This window comes from Panthera onca (genome assembly GCF_046562875.1).
Source record: "Panthera onca isolate mPanOnc1 chromosome E1 unlocalized genomic scaffold, mPanOnc1 haplotype 2 h2.Chr16_ul_3, whole genome shotgun sequence".
Taxonomy (NCBI): domain Eukaryota; kingdom Metazoa; phylum Chordata; class Mammalia; order Carnivora; family Felidae; genus Panthera; species Panthera onca.
Genome location: NW_027675817.1, coordinates 502043 through 515358, shown reverse-complemented (window position 1 = coordinate 515358; position 13316 = coordinate 502043). Strand labels below are relative to the sequence as shown.

Here is a 13316-nt window from a genome sequence, read left to right as displayed (position 1 = left end):
GCTATGAAGCTTGAAATCAACCACAGGAAAAAGTCTGGAAAACCTCCAAAAGCATGGAGGTTAAAGAACACCCTACTAAAGAATGAATGGGTCAACCAGGCAATTAGAGAAGAAATTAAAAAATATATGGAAACAAACGAAAATGAAAATACAACAATCCAAACGCTTTGGGATGCAGCGAAGGCAGTCCTGAGAGGAAAATACATTGCAATCCAGGCCTATCTCAAGAAACAAGAAAAATCCCAAATACAAAATCTAACGGCACATCTAAAGGAAATATAAGCAGAACAGCAAAGACAGCCTAAACCCAGAAGAAGAGAAATAATAAAGATCAGAGCAGAAATAAACAATATAGAATCTAAAAAACTGTAGAGCAGATCAATGAAACCAAGAGTTGGTTTTTTGAAAAAATAAACAAAATTGATAAACCTCTAGCCAGGCTTCTCAAAAAGAAAAGGGAGAGGACCTAAACAGATAAAATCATGAATGAAATGGAATTATTACAACCAATCCCTCAGAGATACAAGCAATTATCAGGGAATACTATGAAAAATTATATGCCAGCAAACTGGACAACCTGGAAGAAATGGACAAATTCCTAAACACCCACACACTTCCAAAACTCAATCAGGAGGAAACAGAAAGCTTGAACAGACCCATAACCAGTGACGACATTGAATCAGTTATCAAAAATCTCCCAACAAATAAGAGTCCAGGACCAGATGGCTTCCCAGGGGAGTTCTACCAGACGTTTAAAGCAGAGATAATACCTATCCTTCTCAAGCTATTCCAAAAAATAGAAAGGGAAGGAAAACTTCCAGACTCATTCTATGAAGCCAGTATTACTTTGATTCCTAAACCAGACAGAAACCCAGTAATAAAAGAGAACTATAGGCCAATATTCCTGATGAATGTGGATGCAAAAATTCTCAATAAGATACTAGCAAATCGAATTCAACAGCTTCTAAAAAGAATTATTCACCATGATCAAGTGGGATTCATTCCTGGGATGCAGGGCTGGTTCAACATTCGCAAATCAATCAATGTGATACATCACATTAATAAAAGAGAAGATAAGAACCATATGATCCTGTCAATCGATGCAGAAGAGGCATTTGACAAAATTCAGCATCCTTTCCTAATAAAAACCCTCGAGAAAGTCGGGATAGAAGGAACATACTTTAACATCATAAAAGCCATTTATGAAAAACCCACAGCTAACATCATCCTCAATGGGGAAAAACTGACAGCTTTTTCCCTGAGATCAGGAACACGACAGGGATGTCCACTCTCACTGCTGTTGTTTAGCACAGTGTTGGAAGTTCTAGCATCAGCAATCAGACAACAAAAGGAAATCAAAGGCATCAAAATTGGCAAAGATGAAGTTAAGCATTTACTTTTTGCAGAAGACATGTTATTATACGTGGAAAATCCGACAGACTCCACCAAAAGTCTGCTAGAACTGATACATGATTTCAGCAAAGTTTCAGGATACAAAATCAATGTACAGAAATCAGTTGCATTCAACAGTTGCATTCATCAGTTGACAAATAAAGAAACTGATCCCATTCACAATTGTACCAAGAAGCATAAAATACCTGGGGATAAATCTAACCAAAGATGTAAAAGATCTGTATGCTGAAAACTATAGAAAGCTTATGAAGGTAATTGAAGAAGATATAAAGAAATGGAAAAACATTCCATGCTCATGGATTGGAAGAATAAATATTGTCAAAATGTCAATACTACCCAAAGCTATCTACACATTCGATGCAATCCCAATCAAAATTCCACCAGCAATCTTCTCGAAACTAGAACAAGCAATCCTAAAATTCATATGGAACCACAAAAGGCCCCGAATAGCCAAAGTAATTTTGAAGAAGACCAAAGCAGGAGGCATCACAATCCCAGACTTTAGCCTCTATTACAAAGCTATAATCATCAAGACAGCATGGTATTAGCACAAAAACAGACACATAGACCAATGGAATAGAATAGAAACCCCAGAACTAGACCCACAAATGTATGGCCAACTCATCTTTGACAAAGCAGGAAAGAACATCCAATGGAAAAAAGACAGTCTCTTTAACAAATGGTGCTGCGAGAACTGGACAGCAACATGCAGAAGAATGAAACAAGACCACTTTCTCACACCATTCACAAAAATAAACTCAAAATGGATAAAGGACCTGAATGTGAGACAGGAAACCATCAAAACCCTAGAGGAGAAAGCAGGAAAAGACCTCTCTGACCTCAGCCGTAGCAATCTCTTACTCGACACATCCCCAAAGGCAAGGGAATTAAAAGCAAAAATGAACTACTGGGACCTTATGAAGACAAAAAGCTTCTGCACAGCAAAGGAAACAACCAACAAAACTAAAAGGCAACCAACGGAATGGGAAAAGATATTTGCAAATGACATATCGGACAAAGGGCTAGTATCCAAAATCTATAAAGAGCTCACCAAACTCCACACCCGAAAAACAAATAACCCAGTGAAGAAATGGGCAGAAAACATGAATAGACACTTCTCTAAAGAAGACATCCGGATGGCCAACAGGCACATGAAAAGATGCTCAACATCGCTCCTCATCAGGGAAATACAAATCAAAACCACACTCAGATATCACCTCACGCCAGTCAGAGTGGCTAAAATGAACAAATCATGAGACTGTAGATGCTGGAGAGAATGTGGAGAAATGGGAACCCTCTTGCACTGTTGGTGGGAATGCAAATTGGTGCAGCTGCTCTGGAAAACAGTGTGGAGGTTCCTCAGAAAATTAAAAATAGACCTACCCTATGACCCAGCAATAGCACTGCTAGGAATTTACCCAAGGGATACAGGAGTACTGATGCATAGGGGCACTTGTACCCCAATGTTTATAGCGGCACTCTCAACAATAGCCAAATTATGGAAAGAGCCTAAATGTCCATCAACTGATGAATGGAGAAAGAAATTGTGGTTTATATACACAATGGAATACTACGTGGCAATGAGAAAGAATGAAATATGGCCCTTTGTAGCAACATGGATGGAACTGGAGAGTGTGATGCTAAGTGAAATAAGCCATACAGAGAAAGACAGATACCATATGGTTTTACTCTTACGTGGATCCTAAGAAACTTAACAGAAACCCATGGGGGAGGGGAAGGAGAAAAAAAAAAAGAGGTTAGAGTGGGAGAGAGCCAAAGCATAAGAGACTCTTAAAAACTGAGACCAAACTGAGGGTTGATGGGGGGTGGGAGGGAAGCGAAGGTGGGTGATGGGTATTGAGGAGGGCACCTTTTGGGATAAGCACTGGGTGTTGTATGGAAACTAATTTGACAATAAATTTCATATATTGAAAAAAAATAAAGTCATCTACAATTACCGTATTATTATCAGTAAGATTGCTTATGTTTGTGATTAATTTATAAATTTGGGTTCTACCAAGTTGGGGGCATAAACATTTACGATTGTTATCTCTTCTTGATGGATAGGCCCCTTAATTATGACAATAATGCCCTTCTTTATCATTTGCTACCGTCTTTACTTTAAAATCTAGTTTGTCTGATATAAGTATGGCTATTCCAGCTTTCTTTTGACTTCCAGTAGCATGATATATGGTTCTCCATCCCCTCACTTCCAATTTTCAGGTGTCCTCAGGTCTAAAATGAGTGTCTTGTAGACAGCATATAGATGGAACTTGGTTTTTTATCCATGTTGATACCTTATGCCTTTTGATTGGGGCATTTAGCCCATTTACATTCAGAGTTATGACTGAAAGATATGGATTTAGTGTCATTGTGTTATCTGTAGGTTTCATGATTGTGGCAATGTCTCTGGTCCTTTGTAGTCTTTGCAGCATTCCACTCACAGAGTGCCTGCAGGGTTGGTTTAGTGGTCATGAATTCCTTCAGTTTTTGTTTGTCTGGAAAAGCCTTGATCTCTCCTTTCACTCTGAATGACAGCCTTGATGGATAAAGGATTCCTGGCTGCATATTTTTCCTATTCAGCACATTGAATATTTCCAGCTACTCCCTTCTGGCCTGCCAAGTTTCAGTGTACAGGTCTGCTACTACCCTTGTGTGTCTGCCCTTGTAGGTTAAGGCCCGTTTGTCCCTAGCTGCTTTCAGAATTCTCTCTTTATCTTTGTATTTTGCCAATTTCACTATGACATGCCTTGGGGCTGACCTGCTTCTGTTAATTCTGAAGGGAATTCTCTGGGCCTCCTGGACTTGGATGTCTGCTTCCTCCCCCAGATTAGGGAAGCTCTCAACTATAATTTGGTGAAACAAACCTTCTGCCCCTGTCTCTTTCTTCTCCTTCTGGAATTCCTATGATACAGATATTATTATATCTCATTGAATCACTTAGGTCTCTAATTCTCCCCTCGTGGTCTAATATTTTCCTCTCTCTCTCTTTTTCAGCTTCATCATTTTCCATGTTATCTTCTATTTCACTTATTCTTCCCTCTGCTCCTTCATCCTTGCTGTCTCTGCATCTAGTTTATTTTGCATCTCATTTACTGCATTTCTTAATTCATCATGACTATCTCTTGTGTCCTTGATCTCTGCAGCAATAGATTCTCTGCTGTCTTCTATAGTTTTTTCAAGCCCAGCTCTTAGTCTTATGACTATTATTCCAAATTCTTGTTTAGATATATTGTTTATATCTGTTTTGAGCAATTTTTCTGGCTGTCATTTCTTCCTAGAATTTTTGAGAATTCTTCTGTCTAGTCATTTTGTCTAGTTTTCTGTCTTTTACGTGTTTTAATAGTTTGTTATGTGTCCTGCCCCTGTGAGTACTACTATGTTAAAAAGGGGTCATATACTATCCAGGGCCTGACCCTTCAGGAGGTGTTTTTGGAGTGTGTCACATGCTCTCTGTTGTTGTGACTCTGGTTGCTTTATACCCCTACTCGCACTGGTGGTTTGGACTTTCCACCAGGCGTGCTTTGATTTGTTCATTGAAGTAACCCTGGAAAAAATTAAAAAGGGGAGGGGGTGGAAGAAGCCTTATCCCATAGAAAGAGGGAAATGACAGAAGCAGGGAAAGAGAAAAAAAAATTGAGCAGGCAGAGAATCAGAGAAACTATATGGCTTAATCTAGAGAGAGAGAGAAAAATAAAGAAGGAGGAGATACAGAAGAGGTGTAAAATGCATAGATTAAAAATGCCTGCTTAAACAAATTAACAACCAGAATAGAGAAGGGAAGGAAGAAGAAGAAGGAGAAAAGACAAGAAAAGAAAATATGTATTTCCAAAAATCAAATCAGAAAATGAAAAACTGCCGGACCGTTGTCCGATGGTGCCCTGGAACCAGTGGTTGTGCTGGTCTGGAGGAGGGACCCTCTGGTTGGGTAAGGGTCAATTCTCCCTCCAGCAGATATGCAGTTGCCAGGCATGGTGAGGCAGGGTTTGGTGTAAGCAGTCCAACCTCCACTGGGGGCCTGCTGTCCTGTTCCCTGAAGCCCCACCATGTTGGTGATTGGAGGAAAATGGCATCGTCGCAGTTTCTCCTCCCTAGACCAAACCACCCTGTTCAGGCAGCCCTCACAGCACAGCACAGGCACGATCTGGTCAGTTTGTCCCGCTCCACAGTCTCCTGCACCTCCCAGGCACTCAGCTGGGATTCAAACCCCAACGTCTTAAAGGATCCCACTCCACACACCCGGGTTCTGGGGTGGCACCACTCTGCCAAGCTGACAAAGGGCCTCTCAGGACAGAATCTTAAGCAGGATCCATGCCCAGCACAGAGCCTGATGTGGGGCTCCATCTCACAACGCTGCGGTCATGACCTGAGCTAAAATCAAAAGTCGGACACTCAACTGACTGAACCAACCAGGCACCACTCTACCCGAGTTCTAATCTTAATTCTACCACATACTAGCTATGTGACTTCTTTAACCTCTGGGCTGTGGTTTTCCCATCCATAAAATAAAAATAATAGAGTTGATGTGAGAATTAAGTGAGTTAATAAATAAAAATTATTTAGAACAGTACTGGCACATAGTAAACCCTCAATAAATGTGAGTAATATAATAAGTATTATTGTTATTACTTGATACAGACAAGTCTAGAATTATAGAGGTGCGTACTTAACACCAGGGCCCGGGTAGCTCAGTCAGTTAAGCGTCGACTTCAACTAAGGTCACGATCTCTCAGTTTGTGAGTTCGAGTCCCCCATTGGGCTCTGTGCTGACAGCTCAGAACCTGGAGCCTGTTTCGGATTCTGTGTCTCCCTCTCTCTCTGCCTATCTGCTGCTCGCACTTTGTCTCTTGCTCTCTCAAAAATAAATAAACATTAAAAAAAAATTTAATACAAAACAAACAAACAAAAAAAAGACAGGGCCCAGCTTTGCACAGTGGCAGTATCATAGCCAATGAGGTTTATCCGAGGCGCAATTATTGCTAATTGAAAACTTTTCCCCAAAAAGACAGGGCCCCGGAAAATCTTTCCATCTGAAAATTATTAATAAAAACACTTTAGTCACCTTTTTAGGAATTCAAGAAGAAAGCCTGTTCTCTGCCAGAGGTATGACTAGAAGGAATAAAATCTCCAATGATAACCTAAATCCCAAGGCCATCATGTGTGAGTGTCAGGTTCCAAATCAATTTATATAATACATAAATCTCAAAGAATTAATATAAAACTGTCACCAGCTAATATCTTTATGGAAAAAAATTAAATTGGATCCCAATTTCACTCTAAACATAAAAATCAATTTCAGGTGAATTAAAGACTTAACTATGAAAAAGAAATACTTAAAAACTTTTAGGAGAAAATATTGGGAAATATCTTAACGTCCTCAAAATAGTGACAGGCTTCTATTTTCCTTATAAAGGCTAAGTTATCTGCTAAATGTGAGAAGGGCTAAGGTTGGAGTAGGAATGGAAGTTTGAGAGAATGGAGATTGTTAATTAGTTATTTCAGAGAGTAAAAGAATAAACTAACTGGGAGAGGGTGGGAATCACATAATTCCTAGGTAGTGCTGAGGGCCACCAGACACTGATGGTCAAGATTTCAAAGTGTTCAATCTGCTGAGCTATATAATTTTCTCTAGAAATGATGTCAGCCACGAGGAAAAGCCAGGGTTGGGAGTTTTGTAAGACAGGTGCAACCAAAGGGCAATTTAGGGTACTGAAGACTGTAGGGTATTCGAGGTACACAGACCAGTGATTTTCAAGTGGATAAGGAAGAAAAGTGAAAACAGGGAGACTGGTGGGTAAGGACAAAGTTGAGGGATAAATGGATAGAAGGTCCCAATGAGGTATACAGAACCAATAAGCTGTCTGGTGAAGAAATGAGCAGCCAGATGAAGAAAAAAGGAAAGCAGTGAATATAAATGTGCAATATTTAACAACAAGAAAGGAAATTTAACTATAGATACGAGTAAGATAATATACTATACAACTCCGTGATAATAAAACTTTTTAACTCGGGGTGCCTGGGTGGATCAGTTGATTAAGCATCCTACTTCGGCTTGGGTCACGACCTCACTGTTTGTGAGTTCGAGCCCCACGTCGGGCTCTGTGCTGACAAGCTCAGAGCCTAGAGTCTGCTTAGATTCTGTGTTTCTGTCTCTTTCTGCCCCTCCCCGGCTCGTGCTCTCTCTGTCTCTCAAAAATAATAAAAATGTTTAAAAACAAAAACAAAAACTTTTTATCTCCACGAAACTAAAATTCCTAGGATAAATGAAGTGACTAACAATGCAAATAATCTCTTCATCCAATTAATCTATTATGTTCCACCTTGTATAGAAAGCAAATTAAATTGATTTCTAGTGTAAGGTAAAATAACTGTTACTTAAAATGCACTATTACCCAACAGCTAAGCACAAAATAACAAAATGCTACTTTTCGCTTCAATTTTTAAACTAGCTTCACTCCATTTAAAATGTACATATAAGACCTTGTATTTCTTTACAGTGAGCTTCTGAGTGGCCAAGACTGTCTTTCTCATCTTAACAGCTCATCAGCTTAACAGAAAGCATATATAACAATGGCTCAGTAAATATTACTGAATAAATTGGAAGATGGAAAAAAATATATAAACAAATGAAAGAGGAAATTCTGCATATGAGTACTCAGCGCTAGTCACTAGATGGCATCACTTCCCCAAACTGGGAAGACGTTTTACATCTTCCGAAAAGGAATTTTATATACACGGTTCTAGCTCTTTATAGTAAGTGTGAGGATAAACAGGAAGCTCATAAAAACTTTCAATTCATTTGCACATGGAAGTGCTCGAGATTTAGAAATCATTAACAGAGAAGATTGAAACCAAACATCAGCAGTAAGCCAGGCATCTGTTTGGCTGATGATCTACAGGATGACTACCTCTTCTAGTCTGCTACACTCTTCTAAAGTTTGTCACACCAGTTGGTCCACTAAAAGCACAATATATGTTGGGGTGGGTGGCTCAGTCGGGTAAGTGTGTCCAACTCTTGAGTTCCGCTCAGGTCACGATCTCATGGTTTGTGAGATCGAGCTGTGCACTGGGCTCTGTAACTGACAGTGTGGAGTCTTCTTGGGATTCTCTCTCTCTCCCTTTCTCTCTCTCTGCCCTGCCCCTGCTCTTTCTCTGTCTCTCAAAATAAATAAATAAACTTGAAAAAGTAAATAAAAGCACAAAATGTGATGTTCTTACATAATTTTTCAGAGAAGCGTTCCGTATTGGTCATCATTGTATCAATGAAATCTTTAAAATTCACTTTTTTCGTTTCTAAGGAGAAAAGAATATTTTCTTCAATATCTTCAAATGTTAATTATGACAACTATAGAATTATGTAAAATAAATTATAGGGAGATAACATGATTATAGCCATCAGCTAATACCACTAAAAATATATGGTTCTAAGAGGAAAAAGCAATTCAACACACAAGGAGAAAGTAAAACTGAAAAATGCCAGGAAAGTTAATCAAAATCTTTCTAGTTACAAGCGTACAACATTTTTAATTTTAACTTACATTATCTTGTCTTGGCCTGACAACAACTCAAAGATATGTCGGTAAAGAATTAGTGTATTATTTTATACATTTTAAAAAATACTTAGACATGATATCATGATTTTTTTCCCCAGGTCACAAAAGGAAATACAAGATCAGAGATTAGAAGTGAGCTTTCTTGACCTCTGGTTTCTCCCACCTCAGGCTACCATTCACTTTGTTATCTTTATTCCAGTATGCTTTTGAAACTATTAAACATTTTAATAGTCATTCTATACTTAGAAAATGTCTTTCTTTGATTATATATAATATCCCAATATTAGAATGGATAAAGATTTCTAAGAATTTTCTAAGGCCGCATATAAAGGTTTTATATAAATAGGATGAGCTTTTGATAACACTACTCCTTTGTTTATCCCACTAAAAAAATCAAATTCCAGTTCTAATCTATAAAAGATAAGGCACAGCCTATTGCCTATTTCCAAGATAAAGAATCTTTGAGAAGTTTACTTTAAGGAGCACCAAATTACTTTGTATTCTTAACCAAATATTTAAAGACTTGAAAAAAATGAGACTTTGAAAAATTCTAGGCGAATGTTAGAGTTAATGAAGATTTACATTCACTAACAGGAACATATAACTTTCTAAAGCAATAGATTCCCTATTTTTGATAATGTCTATTTGATACACAAATGTTTTAGCTGAACCACTGAACCCACCTCCCATTTGAAGAACATTATTGTTTTAAGGACAAAATTACTTTTTATTTTTATTATTTTTTAATATAGTTTATTGTCAAATTGGTTTCCATACAACACCCAGTACTCATCCCAACAAGTGCCCTCCTCAATGCCCATCAGCCACTTTCCCCTCTCCCCCACCCCCATCAACCCTCAGTTTGTTCTCAGTATTTAAGAGTCCTTATGGTTTGCCTCACTCCCTCTCTGTAACATTTTTCCCCCTTCCTCTCCCTCACAGTTGAAGAACATTATTAACACCACTGCATCTGCGTCTGTGCTTCCCCCATTCTATTCTACTGCTTCTCTACAGAGAGAACATTGCTGAATTTTTTAAAATTAACCAAGGTCTTGCTTTTTTACATAAAATTTTACACAGGATAAACAAAATATTCCTTAATTTTGTTTTACAGCTCTATAAAAATAATCACACTATAGCAACCTAGACTTGCTTTTTTCATTCAATATATTTCCAAGAACCATCCATATAGTATATTGCTATAGTTCATTTTCACTAACGTACACATTATCAGTATTTCATCATGCATCAGTGGTAAATACCACAATTTATTTATACATTCTATCACCGATCATGTTGTTTCTTTTTGTTCCTTCCTTCCTTCCTTCCTTCCTTCCTTCCTTCCTTCCTTCTTTCCTTCCTCCCTTCCTTCCTTTTTCTATTAGGATCAGAGCTGCTATGAGCACTTTTAACATGTCTCCTTGCACATCAGTGCAGAGATTTTCTGGGATGTATCACTAAAAAATGGATTTTCTAAGCCATGAAGTATGAAAACCTTACAGAATACTACATAATGTTTTTCAAAGTTCTTTCACCACTTTTGCCTTATTTACCAACAATTAAATTAACAGACCTTAATTTTTGCCAATTTGGTCAGCATCAAAAGGTATTTCATTGTGACCTAAATTTTGCATTTCCCTGATTACTATGATGTATAAAAAGACTTCATATGATTATTAGCAACTTATGTTTCTTCATCTGGCAATGGCTGTTCTTGTAATTTGGCCATTTTTCTCTTGGGTTGTTAATTTATAGGGGTTTTCTATTTATTCTCCACAATGATCTTTCGCTGTTATGAGTGTTACAAATAATCTTTACTCTGGAATGCCTGGGTGGCCCAGTCAGTTAAGCATCCAACTTTGGCTCAGGTCATGATCTCACAATTCATGAGTTCAAGCCCCGCTTAGGGCTCTGTGCTGACAGCTGGGAGCCTGGAGCCTGCTTCAGATTCTGTCTCCCTCTCTCTCTGCTCCTCCCCATCTCATACTCTGCACCTCTCTCTCTCTCAAAAATAAATAAACATTAAAAAAAATTTTTTTTAATAATAATCTTTGCTACATTTGTGGCTTGTATTTTCATTCTGTTTGTATTACCTTTTAATAAAGAGAAGTTCTTATTTTTAATGTAGTCAAATGTATAAATCTTTTCTTTTCTGGTTAGTGATTTTGTATCTTAAAAATAATTCCTTGTAACTCTAAGTCAGAAAATTTTTCTTCTTTCTCTAAAGAGAATTTTAGTGTTCGTATCTGGAAATCATTACTGAATATGATATATAGGTAGGGATCCAATTCTATTTTTTACATTTGAATAATTAATTATTCCAGCACCATTTATTAACTGGTGCTTCCCCTCCCCCCCAGTAATCTGCCACCTCATTATATATGTTTCCTTATATGTGTGTAGATATATTTGGAAGTTACTTATCCTGTCCTATCAGTCAATTTCTCTATCCCTGTGCCATTTTCACACTGTTTTACTTACTGTAACTTTATAATGAGTCTTAATATCCAGGGTAGCAAGATCCCTCCAACACCACTCATACACCCTATCCACGTTTTTCTTCCTCAAGAGTGTTTTAGCTACTCTTGATCTTTGTTTATGCATACAAATATTAGAATCAATTCATCAAAAAAGTCAGGGTTTTATTAGAATTGCTTTAGATAAGTAAATTAATTATGAGAATTGGCAGACTTGGGGGTCTCTGAGTCCATTAATATGGGATATATTCCAATTTATTTAGGTATTCTATAATGTCTTTTAACAAAGTCTTATTTTCTCACGTAAGGCACATAACTTCTATTTGTTCTATTCTTTTTTTGCTTTTCATTATGGAAAAATTTTAATACACACAAAATAAGAAATATATTGTAATAAAAGTTCACATACTCTTCCTGTACTCTTCACATACTCTTCATGGCCATTCTTATTTCATCGATAGCCCCACACACTTGTCTATCTCACAACCACCCTTTCTCTTTAGAAAAGATGCTGCTAAGTTATAAGGGTAGAGATACTCAAAACTAGTACCTTCCTTATGAATTATAGGCTTTGGCATAATAAAGAGTCATTTGTCCCATTTAATGACTTCTGTCCTGACCTCTTCCTTGTCAGAAAGCAAAACCACAAACTCTACTTTCTTTTTGTTTGTACTTTTGCCTATAGGAAAAAAATGTCTGGAAAGACTGTTAATACTGGATATTTCTGGATCATGGGATTTTGTGTGTTTTGTTGTGCTTTTGAGTATTTTTCTGTATTGACTTCATTTTAATGGACTTTTTTCTAATCAAAAAAATAAAGTCATTATTCTGAGGGAAAAAAATAGCAAAGTGACCATCTTTTCACATGTGTCAACCCAGTTTTCACTTACTGTCAGCTTCAGTCAACTCTGTGATCTTCTCAAATTCTGGCTTAGAAAGGTAAACTCCAAAATGCTGAAGACAAGTATTCATATCCTCATAATCAATATTTTCATCTTTAATTTTATCAATGGCTTTAATGACATCAGTCAACACTGAAAATAAAGCAGTATGCTAATGAGTATTAAATATAAGTCAAAAAGAAAACACCAATAGTAAGATGAATTTTAGTTCTAACACTAAATAAACAAGCATAGAAAATAACTTCAGAAATGTTATATATGAAAAGAATTACCAGAATCTTTAATACCGAAAACCAACAAAGTACAAAATGAGAGCCAAAAATATATTCTACTTTGCTATAATCTCTGTATCGAAGGAAGTGCCAATTTAATTGCAATTTAAGTGCACAGGAACAAAAATATTATACAATTTCCCCATTTAATTTTCTAACAATTTAAAATTTCTTAGTAGTCTGTTTCTCGGTAGCAGATACAGAAATAAGTAGAAAACTTTCAATCCTGAATAATGAATTGGGGTAAGATTTTGTAGCAATACATGGCTCAGTCCCTGGTTAATCTTAGTTTATCTTCTGTGTACATAAATATTATCACTTGGAAATAACTATCCCCCATGTCTTTTTATGATACTTTGGAATATATGCTTCACAAATTTGGGCAGTATTCCCTCCATTAAATTTAAACAAATTTTTACTGCAATGAAAGCTTTAATGTTTATTTTTGAGAGAGAGAGAAAGGCACAGCATGAGTCAGGGAGGGGCAGAGAGAGAGGGAGACACAGAATCTGAAGCAGGCTCCAGGCTGTCAACACAGAGCCAGACATGGGGCTCAAACTCAGGAACGGCGAGATCATGACCTGAGCCAAAGTGGACCCTCGATCAACTGAGCCACCCAGGTGCCCATGCAATAAAATTTTCTTAAAATAACTTAGAAACACATAGAATTATTAAGGGGGTCGACAGGTATGCATGCGG

The 13316-nt window shown here is 37.3% G+C and overlaps 2 pseudogenes; one reads left to right on the top strand and one right to left on the bottom strand.

Annotated features, from left to right (window-relative positions):
* LOC144615399 (EF-hand calcium-binding domain-containing protein 13-like) overlaps positions 1 to 13316 on the bottom strand; it is a 99022-nt pseudogene that overhangs the window by 30437 nt on the left and 55269 nt on the right.
* Positions 6336 to 6462, top strand: LOC144615409 (U4 spliceosomal RNA; annotated as a pseudogene).